Below are 26,733 nucleotides of genomic sequence, written 5' to 3'. Positions count from 1 at the left end.
TTCCTGGCGGGGAGCCTCAAATGTGTCTACGGTCGTCTGACGTGTATGCGTGCTTAAGACATGTGGACATACCCAAGCGTGTGTGTGTGTATGTGTCTCAAAAACAAAAGAAAAACTACCCAAATTAAAAAACAAAGGTTCCTCTTTTGTAGTCCATGTGTAACTGTATGTAAATGTTCAGTCTAATTAAAGTAGAAGAAAAGGAGATACAATTTTTCACTTGTGACAGTTTGAAAGAAAGCCTGCTCATCAGAAGTGAAACCTGTTATTTTTTGTTATATTTGTCAACTGTTTAGAGTGACGACTGATGTGTTTGTCCAAAAATAATAACACCCTAAAGCCTTTATCGTCTAACATTATTTATTTATTCATACCACTTCATTGTGCAGGAGCTGTAATTGCACAGGAAGACGCTCACAGCATACGCCTTCTTTTTTTTTTTTTCGCCCTCGCCATTTTTCTTCATTTAGTTTTTCTTTGCCTGCTCTTTTCCTCCCTCGTTTTAGTATCTTCAGTTGTTCATTCTTTGCTCTGCTGGAGAGAAGTCTGAGCAGAACAAAGCTCAGGGGGCCATGCACCGTGTTCACTAAAATGGCATGTGTCCGCCAAGCTACGGTAAATTACCTCCAGTTGGCTTGCTAGGGTAGGTTTAACCACCACGGACCGCTTCTGTGTGAGGTTGTGTTTGTGTATATGTGTGCGTGTGTGCGATGGAGAGGGTTGGAATGAGGCTGTGTGGGTGACCGAGTGCGAGTGGTTATGGGTAGTGTAGCAAATTATCACCAGCACAGGTAGACAGGCTGAGAGAATGTTGATTAGAGTGACCAAGCACACAGACACAGTGACACACAAACACATACTCAGGTAGCTAATTTGGCTGTGTGGAGCTGAAGAGATGACTAATCAGGATAGGACTTGGTGGGAGTCTGGCCTGTGGCCTATAATAACAGACACAAAACACATGCAGCTCATTCACGTGCAAACAAGCACCTTGGACACACATTTGTACGAACAGAAAAGACACAAGTACAACATGAAACCTCACACCAGCATGAGTGATAGTGAATAGAGGGTCCAGGCTTATAATTTGCAGGCGAAGATGAAGACGCTGATTAGCAAGGAGTGGCCCAACAGTGTGACTGCAGGCTCAGAAAAACATACTGTCAACCACCAACACTATAAATGTCATGACATGTCACTAACAACATGGATCGGCACTGTTGCATGTAACCGAGTGATTTGGGAAGCAGAGGGGTCACACACAAGTCCTCTCGCTCCAGATTAAAATCATAATTAATGACGAGTCAATGTCACATGTTTACGCACCTCAAGTCCTAACAGTCACGTCAGTTTCTGTCTCTGACTCTGAAGCTATCCTTTCTGCTGGTTCAGCCAGATGCAGCGAGGCTGCTCCCACTGGCTATTTTCTAACATGGAGAGTCTATTCGCACACACATACACAGGCGTGTGCACACATGTGTGTGAAGGGGGATTGGGGTGAGGGGTGGTTTCACTGTAGGAATGTGCGCCATTGTCATTGTGCCCCGAAGACAAGTGGCCTGGCCGGCAATTTATTTCATACAGCGCTGGTTATAAATCCTTTGTGCAGCTTCACAGCAAAGAACTGCAGAGTGCTGGAGTCGAGCCTTAAAGGTATAGGTCACCCCTACATCAGTGTGACATGTTTTGGTCATTGTAGTCTCAATCCAAAGTCAACGGTGAAAAATGAACAGCTTCACCATGAGGCTGTCTTGTTGAATGTAATGTGTTAGTTGATTTATCGTGAATTTTAAATTTCTCATCTTTTTTTTAGTACTCCTTTATATTATAATGACAACATTCATCTTTTCATGCTTTGATTGAGAACAGTGGTGTTACAAGACCAGACATGACTAAATCTGGCCTCTCCTGCACCTTTGAAGGAATACTCATTTTCATTTTAAAGAGATCTTTCCCTTTAAGATCATTTCCACACTAAAGTAGTTGAAAGCTCTGGGCTGTGCACCTCATCCTCTCCCTCCATGTTAGACATTCTATGCCCGTCAGAGAATTGCGTCTGGGGAGACTCCGGCTTTGACCGGACCACTGCTGTTTCCGCATGGCTGCCTCTGGCTGCTCTGAGGACGCTCCCAGAAATCCGATGCACCAAAACCACCCTGAAAATCTACCGCCGACGACCTCGTCTGTAAGGCACTGCTGTTTTGATTCCTCACCGCCTGGCGGCTAGGCACGACGCTCTGTTCTGCTCTGAACTTTCTAATGCTCCAGTCTAATCAACTCTACGCGCCCTGCCTCCCTCATGAGACAGCCTGGCTGAGGCGGAGATGTGCGAGGGAGAACAGAGCAGGGAGGAGAAGGGGAGGAGAGGGAGAGGTAGGGAAAAGAGGGAAAATGAAGGATATGAAAAGGAAGGGGGAGAAGATAAAGGAGGAGTTTGAGGGATGAGGTCAGGATTGAAAAATGCTGAGGATGTTACAAGAGGGGAGATGGGATAAAGGTGGAGTTAAAGAGAAACGGAGACAGAGATGATGGGAGGAAGGGGAATACTAAAAGGATCAAAATGAGTTTAAGGGAGAGTAAAAACAAGATATTAACCATAAGTAGTATTATTTCCCCTCGATGATTCATGAAACAAAAACTCAATGATAGCTGAATTAGGAAAAACACTTTCCTGCAAACACCGTATCAAGCTCTTTATTTACTCACAATTGAGCAATAGGGAAAATCTGACTTTATTTAAAATCCATCTTTAAATGTTTACCCGACCAAAATCTAAAAAAAGACAAATCTTCTGACCCGATTCTAGTTTCAGTTTTGAGTTTGAGTTTCTAGCGAAGTAACATCATGTGAAATGAAGGGATGTAGTCCTGAATACTAGCGCTGCAGTAGTTTGGTTGGAGGTATGAGGCTGCAGGATAAAGATCATAACAACATCATGACCTTGACTGTAGCATTGCTTTTATTCAAAGGATTCAACAATTCACCAAGCAGCGCTTCATCGTTATAAACTGTGAATCAACAACACATTATAAACTAGTGATACCAGAGTTTATTGTAAGGTTAAGAGGTAGGTAGGTTAAGCTTAAAGTAATCCAGACACATCTCTGCTGTGATATTAAAGAGGGATTATTCTGCTTTCCTATATTTGAATCATAGATAGAAAGTTGCAATGCTGGATGTTTTACCACCAGCTTTACTAAACAAGTGCAGATTTTCAATAAACGGAATAAACATATGTTGTATAATTCTCTGAATCTCTTGGTAAACTGATCAAAACGGTTCTTTCGCGGGATCCTCGGGAGACTTGCTGAAATAATGAGGTCATCACATAAGGATGTCCTCGCTGGTTTATGACACATTAGAGGGGCAAGCCTCAAACACCCTGGTCTCCAAAAGGCCTCCAGAAACTGGCCAATCAGAGGGAAGGGGGTTTATGGAATGGAGAGCCTTAAAGAGACAGCAGATAAAACAAAGTGTTTCAGAAAGAGGCTCAATAAGGGTTTTCTAAAACTATAGCAAGAGAAAAATAATGTTTTTTTTTGGCTGTATATCATGATGAGCTATTACAAGGGTACAAGAGGGACAGTATTAAGTCCATAAAACATAACGCTCCCTCTTTAACAACATCAGGTATACAGTAAAAGCTCATTTTGTCTAGACTTTGGTATAGACTAGACTCAGTCAGAACTAATTGTTGAGATGAATCCTGCTTCATGACAACCTGTTGAGCTATGATGATATTTAATTTTACAAGCACAGAGGGAAGTGATCATGTCACCACTCTGAAGTATCTTTTCAATCAAGTTCATCCCAACCACCATGATTTCATATCAGTGAGGGCTAAATGTGGAAGTTCATAAAGACCTGCATGGGCAGCAGGCGAATAAAAAATAAAAAACTTGCAATTGAAAAACACCTCATGGGGTGTACTCACTTAGTGCACCTGCTGTCCAATTTCCCTCCACAATTAATGAGTTCAAACAACATCAAAGCATATATCATCATAAATGTTCACACTTGTATTAAGATTTGACTATGTAAAAGATTTCAATGAAAGCAGAGCTTGTAAATTTAATGGAGTTTATTTCACTCTTGTTGATTCACACAGAGTAGATTTAGTGGGAATGTGCTTGACTGACATTTTCAGAGTGACATTTCCAAAAGAAAATTCTCAAGTACCCCTTCAGTTCAAGGTGGCAGTGCCAACCCTATTCATGAAACACTGATACAGAGTACAGTATCTGATTTTGTCTGATGCTTTTTCAGCTGCTACTAACTAAAATGGTTGAGTAAGCCTCATTTCATAAAATATTTATTTCCTTTCTGCTGTTTGTCTTTACATCAGCGGTGGAAAAATAGTCATAAATGATTTAGGTTTGTTAAATATGAGTGGATCTATAAATTCAAGAATCCATAGCTAATTATAAAGAAAAAAAAAAACAAAAGTAAATAAATCAACATCTATGGCTCGCAGTAATGCAATGACAGAAGCACAGTGTGATACACATGCACCTTCAGTCTCTTCTCCTGTGTGGCAGAGCAGCCGACGAAACCATGAGGGGGAAGTTAATGGTTTACAAAACTGCTTCTGATACAATCAATTATGTCAACTAGCGACGCAGTGATGTTGATTCCACCGCCACCGCTGTTGTTGTCCTCCCTTTGAATCATCTGTCTCCCCCTTCATACCACCCTTTCCCTTCCTCTCTCCCTACACTGTCACTGTGCTCTGAACCCAGTACTGTCACAATGGATCCGTCAGCGCAGTGCCTTAAAGCCAGAGGAAGGGAGAGGCAAAGTTTGTGTGTGCGTGGTTGTGTTTGTGAGAGACGAAGAGACAGAAAGACAGAGGGAGAAAGAGAGAAGGGATAGAAAGAAAGAGAGGAAGAGAAAGTTGTCCTGTACAGTAAAGAGAACAGCCACCTCAGCAGTGAATGATGCTGCATCAAAGGGGGAGACGGAAAAAATGGCAGGATCTGACACTCATGGCCTAGATTTAAACTCTCATGAAAGAGCGGGGCTGGGTTAGAATGAGAGCACTCAAATATTCACATGTAGCCGACTCCTGTGTTTGAGCTTTTACTCCCCCTATTTTTATCCTCCATTTAGTCTTGTTTACTTCACTCATCTAACCATTTTTTCCCCTTTGCTTCCTCATTGTTTGTCTCATACAGCATCTTTTGTCCCCTCTTTAACCTGCACTTTCAATCCATGAAAGAAAACACTTGCCACCTCAAGGTCCTCTCCACTTTATGGTCTGCATTTCAAAAAATCCTTTCATCAAAGACTTGGTGGAGTCATCTGCCTTTGTTAGGTAGAGTTTTTTGTTCCTTTACTGGACTGTACCCAAGAAAACTTTGCATGTTTTTTTTCAAATCAGTTAATTAAAGTTCAAAACTGACTGTATGCAGATGATTCAGGGATTTGTTCATAAGATATCAAAACTTTTTCCTCCTGCATTACAGAGCAGATATGGACTGTGTATATCAGAGTCTTGAAATATTTATTCAAAAAGGCTTTTCTTGGGCATTTACTGGGCCCTGTTCATAATTTAATAATGCATAAGCACCTACACTGGTATATAAATATAAAAGAAGGCACTTAACGCCGGATTGTCTAACTGCTGAGGATGTGGCGCCAGATCAACACAGAGATCTCACTGAGATGAGCATGCAATCATTTGTAGGCTTTCACCTTGACTCCTGTGCAGGAGAACACACAGTTGGAAACATTTCCTACAAAGATATAGAGGAGTAGCATTAAGCTACAATCTTTTAGAGTCACTTTGCCGGCTGTGCTGCTCACAGCGATGATGTGTGTGAAATGCCTCCTGACAGATGTCCACAGTGATATGGGAGTATTTGTCAGCAAATGCATTTTGTAAGATATTACATTTTCACTTTTCTCTGGGAACAAAAATCGAAAAAACTGAAGTGAAGAAGAGATTTTCTTCAAAGTTTACGGGGATTAAAGAGGTGCAGTGGTGGTTGCTCAGTGTAAGAAGCGCACCTGGAACATTAATACATAAAAAATCAAGACTTATTGCTGTTCCCTGCTGGGCTGAGGCTGAGCTGTACCTTTTCAGCTTTAAATCACTGGATTTAAATTCCAGCCCTCATCAGGAAGCTATAAATATCATCCCTGTGCTGTCAAACATATGTTAAAGGCCTATTTCACCCTCCCTATTTGCAAAGCATCTTCTTTACAGTGATATTCAATGGTGTTTGAAATGCAAGCCTGTAAGAACCACTGTTCCATGATTGCGAGGCAATGTGGTTATTTTCAGCACCAGCACAGACCACAACTGTTGCATTTTTGATAAGCTACATCCATCACTTTTCTGAAATAGCATAAAACTGGTGTTACAATGAGCTGCAGCGGGATGTATGGGTGGTGATTTTGAAGCAATCAATGCAGACAGCAAAGGTAAACACAGTGCTAAATGTCAGCTGCGGTGATTGCGCTGCCACAATATCATCTCGGGGCGGGAGACCCAAATAACCAAAATCAATAATCTAATCATTTCATATTCAAATCACGCAGGCTGGAGGTCTGGATCTTATTGCAGTTTCGTATCCCTGGTGTGTTGATGTATTCCAATCAACAAACCGAAGCAGGCAGATGCACTGAAAAAAAACACAGTAATTCAAAGGAGCAGTGGGTGGACCACAAATGTTACTCTGTATCTCTATTCTGTAAAAGATTTTTCAATGTGTATCTCTCCCTGACATATGTAAAATATGTCACACTTCATACACAGCACATCCTATTGTTGCTTTATACAATGCCGCGGCTTGAACAGCGAAACAGACTGTCATTTCATCTGTATAAATACATCCATTTTACATCACACACACACTGAGCTCTGTATTCTAAAATGTCACAGTAAAAAGAGGAGCACGGTTCATTTTCACAAAGTTCAAACAAAAGAAACTGGGGTGTGCTCCGCTGTGTTCACCCCTCTTTTTAGTCAATGCTTAATTGAGCCAGCGGGAAACATTTGATCAAAAATTTATCATACGCTGCTCAGATCTCAAATCCAGATCATGGCTGGGAGTCTTAAACAAAGATTTCCTTTTTAAAATTAAAATACTGGATCGATACTAGTTCAGAACAATGTTAGGGTCACATGCAGAAGCCGGTGGCATCTGTCTCACAATAGCAAGCGTGAATGTGATTGAGTCCTTTTCACGGAGGATGAGACTGACTTCTTTGTTTGTATATTTTTACTTAAAATTGAAGACGTGAACTCAACGGCCTCCTTAAAAGTTGGCATAGCAACGCATATGCTTCCACAGTATTTACAAGAGCTGTTAATGCAATCTCTGACCAAGTCAGATGCCTTTTTCTTAAATAACATGTTACATAATGCAACAGGGTGGAATACATTATGATTACAGTTTGACATTTGCAGCTTTTTTTCTTTCGAGTTTCATACCTTACATGTGTCAAAACAGCAACAATTTCTGATGCCGGCACCACTTATGTTAACACAAGCTTGTAATCCTTCACTAACTAGTGTTTCTTTTGGAATCTATGCTGAAGCACCTAAATAGATCAACAAATCTCTGCAGTATGCACTAGGGATAATTGAACTGGTAAACAGACACACGGAGGAAAAACATCTGTGGATGCATCTGCTCACCATCACGACAAGCCCCTTGGAAATCTACATTCACAATGCTGTACTCCAGTTCACACAATTAGCACTGGTTCATGAACACAACGGCACAAACAGGAGAAGGCACAGTAGGGAAGGAAGCAAGAGTGTGATAGTAACTGGGATTTTTTTTTTCTCACACAAATAGGATGGCCTATTCTTCCAGGAATACAGAGGCCCTAAATAGCTGCTTACTTCCAAGTTGTTGACAAAGAGCATCTCTGTGGGCTATTCCCTGTTGTCAAGTGTGTGCGGGTGTGTTGTAGATGGTATGTAGGGGATTGTGCCACAGTGCTCAGGTAGCTTGGTGTGTAAGTGAGTGACAGGGGTGTAAGTGTGAGTCTTTGCTTGTGCATTGACATCACTAGGCGTGGATTTGATTGGGTGTGCACATAGGTGTGTGGGCGTGTGTGTTTGCTCCCCCGCTGGCCTGTCTGGATCTAGGGAAAGGGAAAAAAAAGGCTCATTGGGGACAGGCTGGTATCTTTAGAACAGTAAACAGGATACTCAGCCACCAGGCAGCAGACAATAACAATCCATCAACAAGAAACAAAGTAGATCAAGTGAATTTATCCTCACTGATACCAATGCTGCATGCCAAATAGGAGTCCAAAGCTGTAACAATCAAATATGCCTCGCATTTGCAACCAATCAAGTCATAAGAAGGGTGGATAACTGGCTTGGAATAAGGAGATGGAGTATGGCTAAGCAGGAGAAGGGCTGAGGCGTGTTCACACATTAACGCTGTCACACCTGCACGGCTCAGCCAGACACACAGTCTCACCCTATTGGCCACTGAGCTACTACGCTGGAACAGTTAAAGGTTTGGTGTCCAGAGGTCACAGAGTTGTTTGGACATTTAAACGGCCTAGGGATTACACGGCTACTGTACTACTTGGATTTTAAAGTGTGACCTTTAAGCACGAGCACATTTCATCTGAGCCGATCTGTGAGTACAGGTCAATACATGAGTGATGCAGCTAAATGTGGAAACGCTGCACAGAGACAGTCTAAGTTGACTACAGATATGTAGACAGATGGATTGATAGAAGGAAAAACAGACTAAGGCAGGGCAGATTAAATTTTGACTCTTGTGTAATGGTTGCCCTTGCACTTTTATTCTCATTCCACAGTTTTCTCATCCATTACAGTATGTGTCAGGTCTAGTGTTTCAGAGACATCTGCTTCATGCCCAGTCCTGGGTAGGGTGTGTGTTTTGTGTGTATGTGTCTACTTTCGTCTGTGTGGGTTTGTGTGTATCTGTTTTTGTGCATTTGTGCATGTGTGCACACAAGGGAGGAAGGTTGCGTCTAATTGCGCAGGCCCATCTGCTGATTCTGGAGAACAGGCGAGCTTCTTACAGACACAGACAGTACAGACAAAAATACACAGGCACACACACACACAGGCGTAGGACACAAGCGCCTTCTTCAAAGCCTTCAGCATGAACACCCTGGACGATCTGCACCCGGTCTGTGGCAGCTGTGTGGACGGCATTGACTGGTATGGTTCACAATATGGACTCTATTGTTTTAGGACAAAAGGCTCTCCACTCAAGGCAAAGGTCACATTTTAAGACAAAAGCTTGTATTCATGGGGGGAGCTGACAGCAGAAAAAAGGAGGGGGGCTCTTTGTTGGGTGATTTCAAAAAGGGCTGAGGTGATTTTAATAATTTATGTAGAAAATGTGTAAAATGTTAGATAAAATCATCCTGGGCTGTAGGAAACAGATCCTTAAACACTTCTTAACCTTTTTCACATGTGAAAAAGTTTCTTTCTCATAGCCCTCACCACCCCTACTGAAAAAGCCTAATATCTTTGTGCTTATCTACCAATACAGATGTGATCTGTGCTGCCGTGCATCTCACAGCACATGTAATTGTTGCTTAACCAAACGAAACTGATACGGGCTGTATTTCAATCTGCGCTCTCATTAGTAACGTGGTAAATGAAGGTTGTGCGTTTGTGCATGCAGAGCGGGAAACACCTGTTTCACATGGACAAAAAGAAAACACATCCACCCCCATGAAGAATGATATATCCCCTTTCCTGTTGTTCTTTCTTTTCACTCATTGTTTCAGTGAAATAAAGACCGAGTGCAGCCTTGATATCACAGAATTAGATTTCAAAAGCCAGCGGTCAGAGTTATACGAGAGTTGAGGAAGGAAAGCATGCTCGGTGACACACTCTGAACAGGAAGTGTATGAGAACGGAAACACAAATACAATTCACCATGCACACATGTAAGCCAGAAACGTGCATGTGCGAGTTAATATCAGGCTCTAGGTCAAAGTTCAATTAAATATATAAATGAATAAATTGACAACAGAGAAAAAAAACTGGTAGTTAAAATGACTCTGATCACGGTGGGACTTTTGACTAAAACTGGTCAGAAACTGGTATTTTTCTGGGTTCCTATGAGCACTATCACCTACTGTTGTAAGCACGTATTTTTCTTGTTGAAAATTAATGGAGATCAGATTGTTTTTTTAACACTACTTTCTTCATTAATGGCGACTTCTTCTGGGATGCAAAGTGACTGGGTAATGTATTTATTCACAATTATGTAGCCCTAAGCCTCATATCAACCAAGAAGTCTGGTTCAGACCAGTGCGGTTTGGAACGGGATGGCACAGTTTAGCTTGGTCTTGTTTGTGTTACCACAGCCGACCGTGCCCCCTCGTGGTGGGTGGCACAGGCATAGTATACCCCGCTAACAAATCCAACAAAGAAGAAAAATGTGACACAGTAAACAAAGAGCAACGATGGAAGACATCCAGCATTTGGTCCTCTGTGATTGGCATGTAGCTCTTTGATACAAAGTGCAATCAAGCTTTGTTTCAGAGAAGACCGTGTGCCACCAGGAGAAATGCAGCCGCTGTCACAGGGTAAGTGACGATTCTACAGTGTTGTAGCTCCACCTTCCGAGAGCGGATCGGTTCAGTCTGGCACCCAAGGGTCTCAAAAAGTGGGACGGCTCCTCTTGGTTATTTGGGGATCTTTCCCAGGATAAGTCAGTGGAAACGCCCCGAATGCGCGGCATACTGAGATAAACCGAATTGGACTGCTTGGTGGAAACGCGGCTCAATTGTACCGGTTATTAGGGGTGGGAGGGAAAAATTTTCAAATTCAATTTCTTCATTTACCACAGTTACCACTTTTCTCCAGCAGAGGGTGAAATGTATCTCTGACTCACGTGATGTGCATTTTTGGGCAAATATGACCCCTGATATAGTCTGTCATCACCATTTAACTTTTTCACATGGTCTGGTGTTGAAAAAGCAAATAAAGATGGCAAAAATTGTAAATATCGAAGAATCGCAATTTGAATCGAGTTGACACCCCAAAAATCGTAACAGAATTGAACCATGAGAATAGCATATCGTCCCAGCCCTACTGGTTATGTCCTACCAGTGCTCATCCACCATCTACAACCTCACAGAGCAGAACATAACCCCACTCTTCATTTTATTGAAAAACTCTCAAGTTTGAACAGGCCACTGCAGAATAACTGCTGCATGTGGGTTGCAACAAACATTATTACAAACAGCTTAACCCGTGTTTTAGCCTGTGCTGTATCACTCTCCTGTTTAGCTTTCTTCTGCTCTGTCCTTTTTCTTTTGGCCAGTCCTGCTCCAGTTTCCACCATTACAACAAAAGGAATCCAAGGAATTGTTTTCTTCAAAAGAGAGGACGGATGTGGCTAAACTTTGCGAGCCTTTGCAGTGTCGCCAAAGGGACTTTCGGACTATATGCCATAAAATTATTTGTGTTCTCTTGGGAAAATCCATCCTGACCACTGATACTGAGAAATACTGTTTAGAAGTAATCTTGTTTTAGATTTGGATCATGAACAGACAATTATATACAAAAATGATTTGAATTAAACATCACTGTTAAAAGTCCTCACAGGCCCTTTGGTAATGTTTGGAGATTACAGAAAACCTAACGAAAATCTTTGTTTTTTTCCTTTTTGGCTCATCTCTCTGTTATAAAGTGCTGATATTATGAAACCGTGTCCCACACATGTCCTTTTGTGTTTCTTATACAGCTTTATTCAAGCACTACTACACTTCACTGACATGACCTTGGCCATAAAAAAGATAAAACTTTACTACTTGGAGAGAAAACTACCACAACCATCAGGGCAAAAGTGAGAGACAGAGAGAAGGAGCTTCCTCATTTACATCTTTCCACCAGACTAATCAATGAAGAATATGATCCCACACGAGAACATAGCCTGAGGTTTTCATGCAACAAAAATGTAACATATTTCACCTCTCAGTGAAGAGCTGATGTACAACAGGGATACTCTGACTAGCTGTCAATAACCAAGAACTGCACCCTCTTCTATCGTCAATAAACTGAATGTGTAATTCATCAGCCCTACTCTAGGAGACAGTATTTCTAATTAAAAGGAAGCTCGTAAATCCAACATTTACAGGCCCGGCTAAGCTTGTAAATACACTGTAAATAAGTTGAAGAAAGAGCTTCATGGGCAGATGAAGGTCTACGTTTGTGGTTTAACTCCTGCTGATGCCTTCAAGGCACAGCATGCCGTTTGAAATTAATCTGATGTATGTTTCATCTTTGTGCTCCAATTTCTTTTCTGTTTGAAGCCAGCAGCTCAGATCGGCTTTTAACAACTGATTCTCTTCCCATTCTGCTGTTGCATTTGTGCATGAAGTATGCGGTTACGTTTCCTCTTTTTTGAAGCTCGCTGGGTCATATCTGATTGGATTAGCAGTTCGAGAGGACACATTTGTTGGGCCAATTAGAGCACTTCCTGGCACAGATGGAACCCTGAGATCTCAGGGGAGAGCACTTGGGATATAAAAAAGCGTAATAGGAACTGTAGAGTTGACAAAAACAACACACCAGGTGTGTAAATGCATGACTATGCTTCAGGCCTAAATAAGCCTGCTGTAAGTAAGGTTTCCTTCTAAATAATACAAAAACAGTGTTTATAAGGTCAAACATTATCAGAGAGTTGGAGGCTTGGTATTCAAATTCACATTTTCTTACCTGTTAAAGTGTGCTTTCCTTTGTTAAAGTGAAATGAAACCCCAGAGAATCACATCTCAATGGCAGCTGGACGTCCTAGTCCTGAAGAGACAGAGATACAGAGGAAGCAGAAAAAGCGGGAGAGAGAAAAAGAAGGGAGGGGGTTATTCAAGCTCAGTGAACTGAAGTCCCTGTCATTTTTCACAATAGAGACAGATAGCCATGATATGTAGTGAATGTGGGGTGCAGTGTGAATAATGGCCCCCTCCAGATTGTGTGAATAGCCATAACCCACTCAAACATAAGAACCAGACAGTTCACAAGCCACTTTCGCCCTCTGATTGCTTGTTTAGCGGTTGTGTGTCCGTGTGCACGCTTTTACACGCACGCCCGTGTCTGTGTGTGTGTGCTCTGCTTGGTAATGACCTCTTAAGTGTCAGGGTATCAAAGTCTATAATGGTCCATCTCTGTGCTGGCTGGCAGTTTACAGCTAAAAAGCTCTCTCATGCCATGATAACTGGTTTATATGGGTGGCATTTCACAGCCAAATGCCAGAGACACTTTTCAGAAAAGGAAATTGTTAGCTCTGTTTCTAGAATGCAGAGTGGCAGTTATGCTCAGTTAGAATGTCTCCTATATCTTCCTCAATCTGTGCTTTGTTTTCTTTCTTTACCTCCTTCTGCATCCTCCCATTTTTTTTATCAACATATCCCCCCACAATTTACTCCATCTCCCTTTTTCTGTCTACAGTTTGTTCAGTGGTCACAATCTTTTCCTCTTGAGGTTTAACTCTGCAGCCTCACCAGAGTTTGTCCTGGTGTGACTCTGTATATATCGTGATTGATGATGCGCATGGGTTTGTGAGTGTGTGTGTGTGTGTCTAACTCTTGGCATGCAAACTTCTTTTTATTTTGTTTTATTTTATTACGTGTGTGTTTTGCTGTTTACTGAGAGCACTGACCAGACTGTGCCAACAGCTTATCGCTTGGCCTTGAATTTTCACTTTCATACTTTGTGTGCACACCATGCAAGATTTCCATAGGAGCAGAAAAACAAGCGCATCCTTGTACTGTCACACACACACACACCCACACATCCATACAAAGTGTCAAAGTCCGGACCTCCATGGAGCTCTCAGCTAGGACTGTGCAGTAATTGGGTCTATTAGCCAGTGCAGGGGGCCATGAGCAATATCTCTATGGCTGGGTGGTCAGAGACTGCAACAAAAGAAAGATTTAGAGGACTGTTTGTGTCCACATGTGTATTTACATGTGTTTACAGGATATGCATGTAAATAAGCTCAACCTTTTTAAATCTTATATATTCATGCACTACAATGAGGGAGAATTGCCTGAAGCAACAGAGTATTAGCAAGAAATAAGTTAGAAGCTAACCTTCCCCCCACCAATACAGCACCTTCGCTCCAGCCTTGTTGCTTCTCTCAGAACACGTTATACATTATTCACAGCGAGCTGGTCAACAGTGGGGGGATCAATGAACCAGGAATTGAGCACAAGAAGTGGAAAAGAATCTGATATGTGGAAGCACAGGCTGGGTGATGAAGGAACAAGTTGGTTTAAGAAAAGGGAATGAGTTTTTTCATTAGGACTCATTTATGTGAACAAGTGCAGCGGGGGAAAGATCAGATTAAAGATGCAGGCATTGTAGGAGTCCATGCATAAACATCAGAAGTGCACTATCATGTTTTTCATCCCTTAAGAGGAATTCTTCATTAAATCCTAATTAAGTTCTATTTTCTTCTTTTAAAAGTAACAGGCCAGCAGGTTTCCATGCTACCAAAACAACAGCAGAACATCACCAAGAAATGACATTAAAATTAACTGATTTTATACTCTGCAATATACTCTGCAGAAGGTAGGGTCAGTGTTGGCAAGATTCGCACAATATGATATGATATGCATCATGATACATGGGTCACAATAATAAGATCATATTATGACATAAACAATTAACTATTTGATTGAAAACAACTATTCTATTTTATTGTGTTTGAAATAATGAAAGTCAGATGTAGTTTCAAACATTCTTTTAGCTTTGAAAAATAAAGTGTGTCAAGTTTGTCACTTAAACTACAGTGATATTTAACTAATGTTGCAAAAAAATTGTTGGGTGAAAGACCTGGTCAGTTAGTAAAACTGAAAAATGTCACTTGGTGTAACCAATGTTAATCCAGAAAAATCTTATATTGCGCAAAACACAACTATGATTATTACTTTTTCAGTCTACTACAGTGTAAAAGTTATACTTAAAATGATTTTAAACCAACTGATCCAAGAATAGGGCAAAAAACATTGATGTTTACGTGTTTGACAATTTCGAAATTGTGATTCTTTGTCAAAAAAAACAAAAAACTATATATATATATATATATATATATATATATATATATATATATATATATATATATATATATATATATATATATATATATATATATATATATATATATGTATATATGGTTTGTTTGGTTTTTTTTTCAAACTGGATTGGAAAAAAAGTTACCACTTTTCTCCAGCAGAGGTTGAAATGTTTCTCTCTGACTCTCCTGATGTGCTTTTTTATGGGGAAACATGGCTCCTGACATAGTCTGTAGACATGGTCATCATTTAACTTTTTCACATGGTCTGGTGTCAAAAAAGCAAACTAAAAATTCCAAAAAACGTAAATATCGTAGAATTTAAATCAAATCGGCACCTCATGTTTACGGCACATCATGAAGTTTAGGAATAAAATATTTTGAGATTATATTTATTATAAGGTTTATGGGCAACAAGCAGCGAAGCAGCTCTTCGGCGTCATCTTCCGCAGTGGAGGTGTGGAAGACGTAATATACTTCCAGCTCACCTAAACTATGATTTTTTTATTTTATTTTAATAAAAGTATTGACATTTTGAAATATAGATATTTTATCACAGGTCAAAGTACCGTGATATATTGCCATATGGATAATTTTTCACACCTCTAGCAGAAAGGTAAAGCAACTTGTGTCTGTTAGAAGCTTCCTTATCTTACAGGCTCTATCCACATCAGTTAAACATGGGATGAAAACTACAGATCACTGCAGCAGAGCCCTTGCTCATAGGTGAAAATCAGGCACCTGAATGGCAGCACCTGAGGTACCAGAGGAGTGAAAGCAGCCACAGAATTCGCTGTTTGGCAGTGGCAGAGAAGATCTGGCAGATTTTTCTAGGGTGCAAACCACATACTGAGCACTGCTGCTCATCCCATTAATGTATGTTCATTAGAAACGTGGCACCGTTTAGAGGGGAATAAACAGGCTTTACAATGGTGTAAGATTTATTGCCAAAACACATTGTTAGAACAAAGAATTAATCTACCAAACATAGAGTGCCCTTTTTTGCACTATGCTTATGTCTAACACTGAGTGCTTCTCAGCAGGAAGCAGTGTGTAAGTGTGGAGATTGATATTGGAATGGATATATGAGTGCAACACATTCATATTTCATGCAGGAGCCTGCAGCTAACACCCAGACTTTGTAAATTTGGCTAAATTTTGGGCACAATCTTTTTCTAGTTGCACTTTCCCGGCCTAGTGTTAACCTGCACAGATGGTACTAAACATTCAAACATGATCCTGATTTTTGTAGGATTATCTCAAAAATGAATGTCCTCAGGTCAACAGGTGGCTCCAGCCCCAATCACCTGAATCTAAAATGGGCAAAATGTGTAATTTCACTATGTAGTACAATTACTAAGACAGCATGTGCAGACAAGAGATTTTAATCAAACCAAGGTGAGAGGGCTCCTCCGGGAGTCACCAGCTGAGGAGCAGGGACAAGGAGAAGATCAGGAGATTCAAAGGTGAAATAGTGAGTGCTTACACACCACAGTGAGAGCTGAGAGGGCTTTGTACGGACGGTGACCGAACAATAGATGGATATGATGACGAGCTTTTTTAAAGTCTCTTGGCTCATGTTCTCCTCTTACAAAAAAAAGGAACCGATTCTACATGATAGATGCTGACCATTTTCTCACAGTAAAACAATGGTATTTTCTATTATGAGAGGCAGTGGTCGTATTGATGTTCTGTGTCACCCCCATTACTCATGAGCCTGCTGTATGTAATTAGGATGACTCTACGCCATGCTTTCACGATGGCTTCCCGTGTATTACCCTTTGTAATTATGCTGCAGACAACATATTGCACCATAAGACACCAGAAATTGTCTTGGTGCCTGTTGGGTGAGATTTATGGCGCTCCCAAATGAAGAAATGTGGTGCCTTCCTTTAAAGGGTGGGGTCCCCTATATCTTCATGTCGAAACCACAAACTCGCCTTGGGCTTGGACAGATTCAATACTAGCATGAAGAGTATGGAGCAATAGTGTGTATGGTGTACCCAGGCGTAAAATTAAAGACTCTTGTCTATGGGCCCCACATAAATCTTTGAAAGAAAAGAGAAAGAAAAAGGGGGATAAGGAAGAGGGGGGGTATAACTGAAACAAAAAAGGTTGATTTGTCTGAATTGTGGTCCACTGAACTTTAGTCAACTGAAGCTTGGACTCAAGTATACAAGCACTCACGCATTCACACAAGGGACAAACCTGCCAACATATATCATTCTAACCATAAAAACAGCCTTCAGTAATTGCCTGACATGATTTTTACACAAAGATTGGTTCAAAAATACCAAATACCATTTATCAGAGGATGCTTTCAGCACAGCCTCGCTCTACAATAAAGAGCCTTGTCCAATTCCCCCTCACTCTCATCTTGATACATGTGATGGATGCCATCTCATTTATCACAAATCCATCTGAAAGAGACACAATCAAAGGGTTCAAAACACACGTAAGCACACTGCAGGGCAACAGGCACACAATTTCTTACATGGTTAGAAAGCAGACACGCGGTCCATGTAAGTTATTGCTGCAGGCTCACAGGCCAGAGTGCTGCTCATCCGTCTTGGTGTGACACTATCAGGCTCCCTTGCAAAACACAGAGGTGGTAAAATGGTTTTTATTGCAAAATGTGAAAGATACGTCAGAGACCAATTGACGGCTGCTGATACACGCCAAAGGGACACGGTGCTTTTATCTCAAATGAGTGGTATTGTGTTTGGCTGGAGCTGTGAATGCGCTGTAGCCTCGCAGGTTCGAACAGTGTCCTCACATCAGAATTGCTCAGCAGCAGCCAGTCAGAGGGGATTTAACCTTAGGCGGAGGTAGGTGCTATAATTACACCAGGGACATGGCCAGTCAGCTCAATAACATGGAGGTAAAAACACAAAGCAGCGTGTGATGATGTAAACATACATTACAAGGACATTGATCACAACTATGTCTGTTAATATCTTTGTTCCATCAAGCATGACCATCTAGTCATCCTCGCCCTCCTCCAGCCTATCACACTGCACCATCAACTAAGCTCTAGATCAATACTCCCTGGCACATATTCTCACTCTCAAAGACTTGGAATGAAAACACCATTCGATATCAATCAAGACCGCAGCTGTGCCACTGAACTGGCACAATAAATGACGATATTATTATTTTCTCAAATTTGCCCTCAAACGACCAGTCGCATCAAAAGACACTACACGTTAGATCTATCTTTCAGGGTGGTTTATGCTGAGAGGAACCAGATGAGCAGGGAGTGGAAGATGTATGTAATGCAGTTAAAGTAAAAGCCCAGTAAGCAGGAAATTTAAGAGGGGCCTGGGGATGATGGTATTACAGCAGACGCTGATTGTGGACAATCTGCTGAAGAGAGAAAAGATATGGAAAATATCATTGAATGCAGCCCAGTGGATGAAGGAGGAAGGAGAAAGAAACAAAAAGCTTGAGGAAAGGAACTTTTTTATCATTCAAAAAGAATGCAGTATATTTTTAAATGATCTTAACAAAAATGTTACTGTAAACTTATAAAGTAAACCACACTTAAAACAATAGCATTGAATTTCCCGTCCATTGTCTCAGCCAATGAAGTCAACTAGCTCCATCCTTTATTTGCAACACTGAATAAGACTCTTCAACAATAAGGCATTATCAAACCCGGCTATAGTTTCCTCCATTGATAAGAAATGTTGTGTTATGCCACAGTACAGGGAGATTAATGCCCCGAGCCCTGTGATGACCTCATTGTTCATTGCCCCATAATTCAAATCTGCTCCGCTGTGTTGCATCACATTGTGTATGACTCACTTCCAAGCACCCTATTCTCTTAACAAGTGTGGCCTCCTCGGCACGCCATAGACTCAGCCCCACAAACAACGCAGCAAAGAATTCACCCCCATCGATACTGACTTGACACTTGCATAAATGCACAGCACACACACACTTACACACACACAAACACCACCCTGTTTAAATGGAAGGGACTGGGAAGAAAGGGAGGAGGGGGGGAGTGCTATTGTAAATGATTTCCTGTGGAGACCAAAATAATCAGCAGACCTTTGAGTGAGCTTCTTACAATCACTCTGGCCTTGTACACTGATTCTCCATTCAGCTCCCTAATGGCACTGTGTGTGTCACTAAATATACAGCTGCAGGCGATGTCTATGTGCGGCTCTCTCTGTGGGTGTGTGAGCGTTTACATTTATGCTTGCATACAAGTGTGAATGTGTGTGCATGAGTGTGGGTGTGTGGGGGTTAGAGAGAGTGGTAATTGATGTGTACCACACTCATGTGTGTTTACAGTATCAGTGGGAAGAAATGCATGCATGTGTGTGTATGTGCATCTTATTGAGTGGTGACAGCTTCCAGAGGGGCGAGGTGAGGTGAAGGGCACTGAGGAGAAGTGCGGACAGGAGATGTGTTGACTGGAGGAACAAGCGATTTTATCTTGCCCTTTGTAAACAGAAAATAACAACTACTTAGTGAGTGACAGGTTTGAAAAGAACAATAGGCTGTGGATATAGAAGCTGATGTAGAATGCAGCTGCCTAAACATGTAGTTAGGAGACAAATCAAGAGCTGGTGGTAAAGGCCATCTGTTTAGTGAGCAGTAGATACAAAAAAACAGGAAGGCTTTTTCTTATTTCACAGCTCGGGCTTGAATAGCTGCCATATTTACAGGTCTATTTTTAATCATGCACAGCATGGTTTATGTCAAAATTAGACAGCGATGGTCTCAAGCGCTTCATACAGCCATCAAAGTCTGATTTCTGCCTTGTGTAATTGCATAGATAATGTCAAAAATCAACCTATTCACTTTTTCAGTCTTCTTCAGTCCATTTCAGAAATGGATAATAATAACCCTAATTTTCCTTAGATTTGGTTTCTTCAGAACAGCATTCAATTGCTTTTTTGATCCTCCACCATGATATAAAGCTGGACATTAAAATTCTCAAATTAAAATGTCAGATTGGTTAAAGAAAAACAAATAGAAACAGTTTCACACAGTCACCATGCATTTTTGATGTCAGTTTTTCCCTCCAGGGCTTCTCAGACTGATCACTCCAAAGGAAAATGAAGGAGAGTAAGCAAAAGTACACAGCAAAATATTTAGCTGTAAATTTACAGCAATTTCATCATAAACTTTTCGCAACCATTTACTGCACATATTATGCTGTAAAAACTGTATCCCTTTGTTGTATTCTTTAAGTTGGCATACCCATAGAATTACTGTTAAACCGTGCTGGTGTTATTAAAGTAATGTCTTTTGAAATATAACGGTTAAAAACTGTAAAATCCTGTTGATATCTTACACTGTACAAGCTGTCAGTGTGTGTGTGTAGTGTTCCTAATTTTCAGTATTTGTTCTCTTTAGGATTTTCATAACTGGAAAGTAAAGTGGGAAAGAGCCAAAGACATCACACATCACCACAATTTTAAGATCCTAATAAATGGCTGTGGGGTACTTTGAGGATTAATTTACACTGATTGATTTCTCAGTAATTTTTATCCCATGTGAGATGGATCACAACCTCGGGTCCTAAGACTTGTTTAATACGGCTGTTACAAAACTCTTGATTAAAAATTAGATGCAATCAAACCTGTGAGGAGGTCTGAGGAATTTTCACTTTGTTTAACAGCTTATCTGTTAATACTTCCTGCTGTGTTTTCATGAGCATTTTGAGACACAAATGTGTCATAATTATTAAAATGATTATTGTGATTGTTGCAGTCTTATCATTATCATTATCAGTTTGACTGCATCTATTTTAAAACAATCAGGGTAAGAATTACTTAAACTCTCATTGACAGTACTATGAATGCCTTGTTTGATTAACCAAAAACTGTAAACCTAAACACATTCAGTTTGCAAATACAGCTACTGAATAAGTAAACATTTTTACAATCAAATTTAACTTAATTGGTGAATTTGTTGATTCATTTTTAACACACTGTTTAAATATGTTAAAGATGCTATGAGGAGGATCTGTTCTAATAGGACTGCTCACCACCTTACACTGTCAGAATGACTTTGAGCGATGTGTATGCTTGTTTCAAAATTTAAAGGAGATCAGATGGAAACAGATTTTCTTTGTTCAAGACAATTTTTTACCGGATACAATATGACAAGGTGAGGTATTTGTCTGTACAGTTACGTAGCGTTACGGTTTGAAACCTGTCAACAAGTGAATAATGTAGTAGCCAGTTATGTGTAGCGCTATCGGCAGCCCGGTGCTCCAACGTAGCCGTAGGCTGACATGACAACAAACTAACACTGTCAATTTAGTTTAGTAGTTGTCTATATTTGGTGCAGCTGGCAGTTTAACATTAGTGAATCCTGGTTAGCTGTGTCCTGCTAGTCATCTACCAAGCAGAGCTAGCGTAAACTCACTCTTTATTTTTTGATAGACCCTCAAGTTTGAACAGACCACTGAATAACTGCAGCATGTGGGTTGGAATGGACATCATCACAAACGGTTTCGCCCCTGTTTTTTGCCTTAAACTCGTGTCCCAGCCTGCAGAAGTAATCACAGAAATCGTTTTCAACAGAGAAAAACACAGATCCATCTTCTCTCTTCTAAACTTTGTCAGCTGGCATGGTGTTGTCATAGAGAAGAAGTAGCATTTCAAAAATAACCTGTAACCAGCTATAGTGGCGCTGATAATCTAATTTTAAAGTGTGGATTACAATCAGGCATTTATCTAGAAGGGAGACTTTTTCATGATCACTTTCAAACTCCTCACAGCCCCTTTAACAAAAGGAGGGTTTGGTATTTGGTACAAATAATCAAAAGTTGGAGCATTAAATCATTGATGCCACTTTGCAAATCAACATCAAGAAAAAAAGCACCAAACTGACTTGTAAAACGGATGAAATACTATCAATGCTATCATCTCTTTCAGCTCAAATTACAACTTCTCATCCAGTGCCTGAAGGAAACATCTCCCTGCAATGACCTACACTTTACAACCACTGCTATTAAGCATCATCGCTGCACTCATGAATGTAATTCAACTCTATGATAACAATTTACATATAACTCAAAATTAATCTTATTATGAAATCTTTTGACAGTATGAACACACTCACCACTGGTGTACATTTCTTTAAACCTGCCTCAAAATACAGACGGATAATAGGCTGTGATAGCTAAAGCATGACGCCTTCCAACAGTTCCATATTTAGGCAGAGTAAGACATCTATCTCTGGAGGGTTATTCTAGACGGAACCATAAGAGCAATGAGTCAGTGAATACCCTGAAATCTGACAGCCAGTCGTCTGCTCCAGCTTTTCCTCTTTTACACATACATCCAATCAGGTAGCAGTGTAGCTGCATAGTCCTCTCACATAGCTTTAGCTTCTAATAGGGATGAGTGATATGGGAGGTGAATTTCACACATTAGGGGAGGTGAAGTGAACTGATAGCTCCAGTCAATGGCGGAAAAGGCAGAAAGCTGGGGTTATTCTTTAAGGGAGGGGAGGAGGAAGGATGTGTTAATACATGACCGAGAGCTTGGGGTGGATGAGGAAGACGGGCAAGAATCTGGCCTCATTATTCCAATACTGGAGAGAGATGTTCGTCTAGTGCAAGAAAGGAAAAGGCTTTTGAATTAGGTTAAACTGAGCGCACAAAGTGGGGTTGAGACTAGGAATGCGAATCATCGTATTATAGGGGAGAGTGGAGTGAAATTCAGCAGCTCTGCTTTCACTGAAACTTCACATTATTATTGCAGCATTATGATTTGTTTTGGTTATTCCTCACAGCATAAGCCACAAGAGTGACAATTTATTTATGCAGGAAGGGTTGGTTGTCTCTGAGAGCATAATAAACACACCAGCTTCTGTTTATCTACAAGGCTCTCGGACACAAACCTTTACCTTGCTATGCATAAATTAACTTAATAGAGGACTGGATCCTGGAAACTGCAAATTCTTTGGGAAATGCTCGTTAAAATGGTTCTGGGGAATCAGCCTTGAAGTTCTATGTGCCTACTAAAAAGAAATAATTGCAGAAGTGTTGAAGTTCGACTCCAATGGAAATAGAGACTTCAGTATCCAGCAGTTCCCTTTCTTATACAACTGATTACATGCCTGTCTTCATATTCAGGCCTGTATGTGATTGTTTTTGTTTGCCTGAAAAGGATTTTCAGGGGGTTTGTGTTCATTATCTCAAGAATTCAATGCGCACACAAGATGTTTAACATATGATCTCGTATTTAAGAGACTGCTCCCATTACAGGGCTGGATTAAGTTTCTGAAGCCATCCAAATCTTAGGCAAATATTTTGTTACATGGACAGCTCCAAGCAGGGAAAGTCAACCCTTGGCCAATCAAGCAGAACAATCTGAATTAGCAGGCATTGTGACGCGCAGACTGCAGTCCCAGCTTAACAAGGAGCTGTGTCTTTCTAGTGCATCATACACAAGCAATATGAATCAGTGACCTAATTAAAGTTGGACAGACAGACCTGCAGTCAGCACAACGCCTGATTGCTGCCATTGCACATTAAACAGCTTCAGGTGCTGTAGCGAAGTCACTGCTGTGTGGGTGTCATAACTTTCTGTGACCCGAAATGCTCTTTGACATGCCTCGCATTCATGGTGTGTTACCCGACAAACATCTTGTGGCTCTCTGGTGAGCCTGTCAGAAAAGTAAACCAAACACATCCACTGTGACTGCTGCAAGTTGAGACAGCAATGCACACCTACTTTTTTGGGGGCTACATTGTCTCCACTGTTTCAAAACAGATAACTCGGCTAAAATCTACAGCAAGTTTTTTTTTTTTCTGAGCATTTGCGGCTAATAATCAACTTCCCTACAACCAGGAAACTGTGGGATCACTTAGAGAAAAACAGATGCACTGATGACAGCTGATTTAGTGATATTCATCTCATCCACAAACATAATAATCTCCTTGGAGACAAGCCTGTGCTTTAACAGATGCTGCTGAAATGGCAGCTGAGCCAGTGGATGTAAAAATGTCTCCAAAAATCAAACCAATAACTGCCTACATTGACCATTTTCCCACCTGCTCCGTGGATCCCTTGGAGCATTTTGTCTTAACTGCAGCATTGACAGATGAGTCCACATATTGTCAAGCACTCCGACCTACAGTGCCCTCATTTAAACCACCACTGTACAATGAAATCTACATAGAGCTTAAACAGAATACCACTGCCTGAGAGCTTTTTTTCTGATATTGTGAGTACATATTGAAATGGGCCAGCACACAGCTCTTTCTCTCACACACACATACACACAAACACTGAGCTAATCATTACTGAGGGCTGCTTTGATTAGCAGACACCTGCATTTATTTGTCAGGCTGTACACTTTTGATTAACCACCGAGTACAATATCAGTATGGGGGCACAAAGGATGGGGATGTTTTTCTTTGTCAAATGAGAGGCTTATTACAAAGAGGACAGTGTGCATCTGTGGTAGCACACAGCTGAAACAGGGAGCTCTGTTCACTTTAGGTCAAGATCAAAGAAGTGCACAACCTTCAGTAGTTTTCAGTCGCACATCAAGGTCATCTGCAACCCTGGACGCCTCATCAGTAAATAAGTGCCACAGCTTTCACTCCTGTAGCCGCATGATTGACGTATCCTGGGGTGCACTGGCCTGCTGATGCTCCTTTTTCCTTACAGTGGCTGGATTTACTCTGGATTTTAGACTGCGGCTGACAACCCCGCACAGTTCCAAATAAGCTAACAGCGTTCCTGTATGCTCCAGTGACAGCTGCGTAAAAATAGGACAGAAAAAAAACTGAGGAGGTGCACACTTCGTCTATCTGTCATCCATCATGCCAAAGCATTGCGCCCTGCAGCGAGGCAGATCGCGGACCCAGAATAATAATTATGTGTACACCTTTGTCATGGGATAATGTGATTGCATAGATTATTATACGGAGAGATAATGGGTGTTATTTCATATTGCTTCGCCTAAGCAGCATCCCATCCGAGCGACGCCCATCCAGCCACAAGTCGCTGGACCATCATCTGAGCAAACACCAAACCTGTCTTTACATTTTTACCCCCTCGTCCATTAGGGCCAGTTTCCGCGCCCCTTAAGTGCAATAATCGCAGGCCACATTCCCATGGGCATCCGTGAGAACCCAAGTCGGCGCTGTTATCTAGCTTTCTGAACAGGTCAGAGGCAGACACAGGTTGACACATTACCGAAGCGTTTACAAGCGACGTCTGCAAAAACATCAACATCATGTGTGCTGGGAATAAAGAGTGGATCCTTACCGTATCACCAGTCGCAGCGATGAAGGCGCATTTATACACATCCAGCGCACAGAGGAGTCAGGAATTACCCTTCCTGCGCTCTCTTATACAGTCTCCACAGCGTATGTTGGATAGAATTATATCTTTTCCAATCGATAAATAATTTCACTGATTGACGCCTCGAATCCGGGTTTGTGTTTAGTCTTGCTGCCGCACCAAAAGCCGTGGAGAAAAATTGGGGATGGAGATAAAGCTGAGGGTGTTGTAAACCAATAGCTGCGTGCTCAGTATCCCGATCAGCGCTCACACGGGAGGATGTAACGCGTCCTTCCAAATGCACTAAGTCCAGTGAAGTGCTGGAGGAGGACAGAGGCGTATCTCTCTCTCTCTATCCGTCAGTCTGTATCCTTCCCTTCCTCCCTCTCCTTTCTCTCTCTTTATCTTTGTCTGCTGCCTCTATGTTCTTACTGACTTCTGCTGAAGTCCACAGACGCAGGGCGCAGCAGAGCAGAGGACCGTGGTCAACAGAGAGAGAGAGAGAGAGGGGTCAGAAATGACAAACCAATTTGGAGGCGCTGTGGATGCTCGGTTGATCGAGCGCAGCCCGGCGAAAGGAGCGTTGCGTTGCAGGCGGGCGGGGAGCCGAGGGTGGGAGAAGGGTTGGGGAGGGGGTGATGATTCCTGCCTGGGGGATGCGGAGAGAGAAAAGAGGGAGAGATGAAGTGGGGGTGTCTGGTGGAAAACGTGGAACTGGATCTGGCTCCTAAATCTCTGGACCTAGGGCTCCACCTGCCGTGAGAAAACACACAGGGGCTCCTTAAGTTTCGACGGTAGGAACGGGTTATAGAGGGCACACAGGATCAGACATCCACTGCAGACGAGTTTCAATAGGGATGAACTGGAGTGAGAAATGTTTTGTAACACAGGGGTGGTTAACAATTAACATAATGGCATTTTCGAGTGATATCTTTATGTACAGTTCCACAGGTGCATGAGTCACTCTTAATTTAGTGACAAAAACAGATAACAGGGGACAAATTTAGGTCTAACGTGGATTTTTCATTTTTAATGAAAATATTCAAGCCAAATATAAAGACAAGACCCCCCAAGGAATTTAACATAAACTGTATTATAATAAAAAAATATGACTTTTTGTTTTTCTGTCTTCCTTTGCCCCTAAAATAAAGTCCCGGCAAACAACAGTTCCTTCACTGACCACCAGGAGTCGCTCACCGTTCAACTCATACAATAGATAACAGTGGTGACATGCTAAAGAAATGCGAACCAGCTAACTTCCAAAGTAAAATGCCAAAACGACGTCATATAGAACGGAAATTCCTCCGAAACTCCAGAAAAAGTAATCCTCAAGCAATGAAGAAGGTTTCGGCTCTGTCGTCGGTCGAGGACAGCGTTTTCCTGTCAAGCAATTGAGGTTAGCTAAATCACACTGATACGTGTTA

At 41.4% G+C, this 26,733-nt stretch overlaps 2 protein-coding genes across 3 annotated transcripts in view; one reads left to right on the top strand and one right to left on the bottom strand.

The window, feature by feature from the left end:
- Window positions 1-26,733, bottom strand: part of adgrl3.1 (adhesion G protein-coupled receptor L3.1) — a 138,600-nt gene that overhangs the window by 111,671 nt on the left and 196 nt on the right. For both annotated transcript variants that reach the window (XM_074687372.1, XM_074687381.1), the window contains exons 2-3: window positions 25,295-26,062; window positions 12,686-12,766 (exon numbers count right to left, since the gene is read on the bottom strand). The gene's annotated coding sequence lies outside the window, so the exon portion shown is untranslated. The remainder of the gene's footprint in view (window positions 1-12,685; window positions 12,767-25,294; window positions 26,063-26,733) is intronic.
- LOC141803374 (multiple PDZ domain protein) overlaps window positions 26,538-26,733 on the top strand; it is a 47,079-nt gene continuing 46,883 nt past the window's right edge. The window contains exon 1 of the mRNA XM_074687359.1: window positions 26,538-26,705. The gene's annotated coding sequence lies outside the window, so the exon portion shown is untranslated. The remainder of the gene's footprint in view (window positions 26,706-26,733) is intronic.

Source organism: Halichoeres trimaculatus, unplaced genomic scaffold (genome assembly GCF_033239565.1).
Source record: "Halichoeres trimaculatus isolate MK-OKI-2021-1 unplaced genomic scaffold, fHalTri1.1 fHalTri1_scaffold_2, whole genome shotgun sequence".
NCBI lineage: Eukaryota > Metazoa > Chordata > Actinopteri > Labriformes > Labridae > Halichoeres > Halichoeres trimaculatus.
Note: the sequence above shows the minus strand (reverse complement) of the source record. Positions and strands in the feature narration are given on the sequence as shown.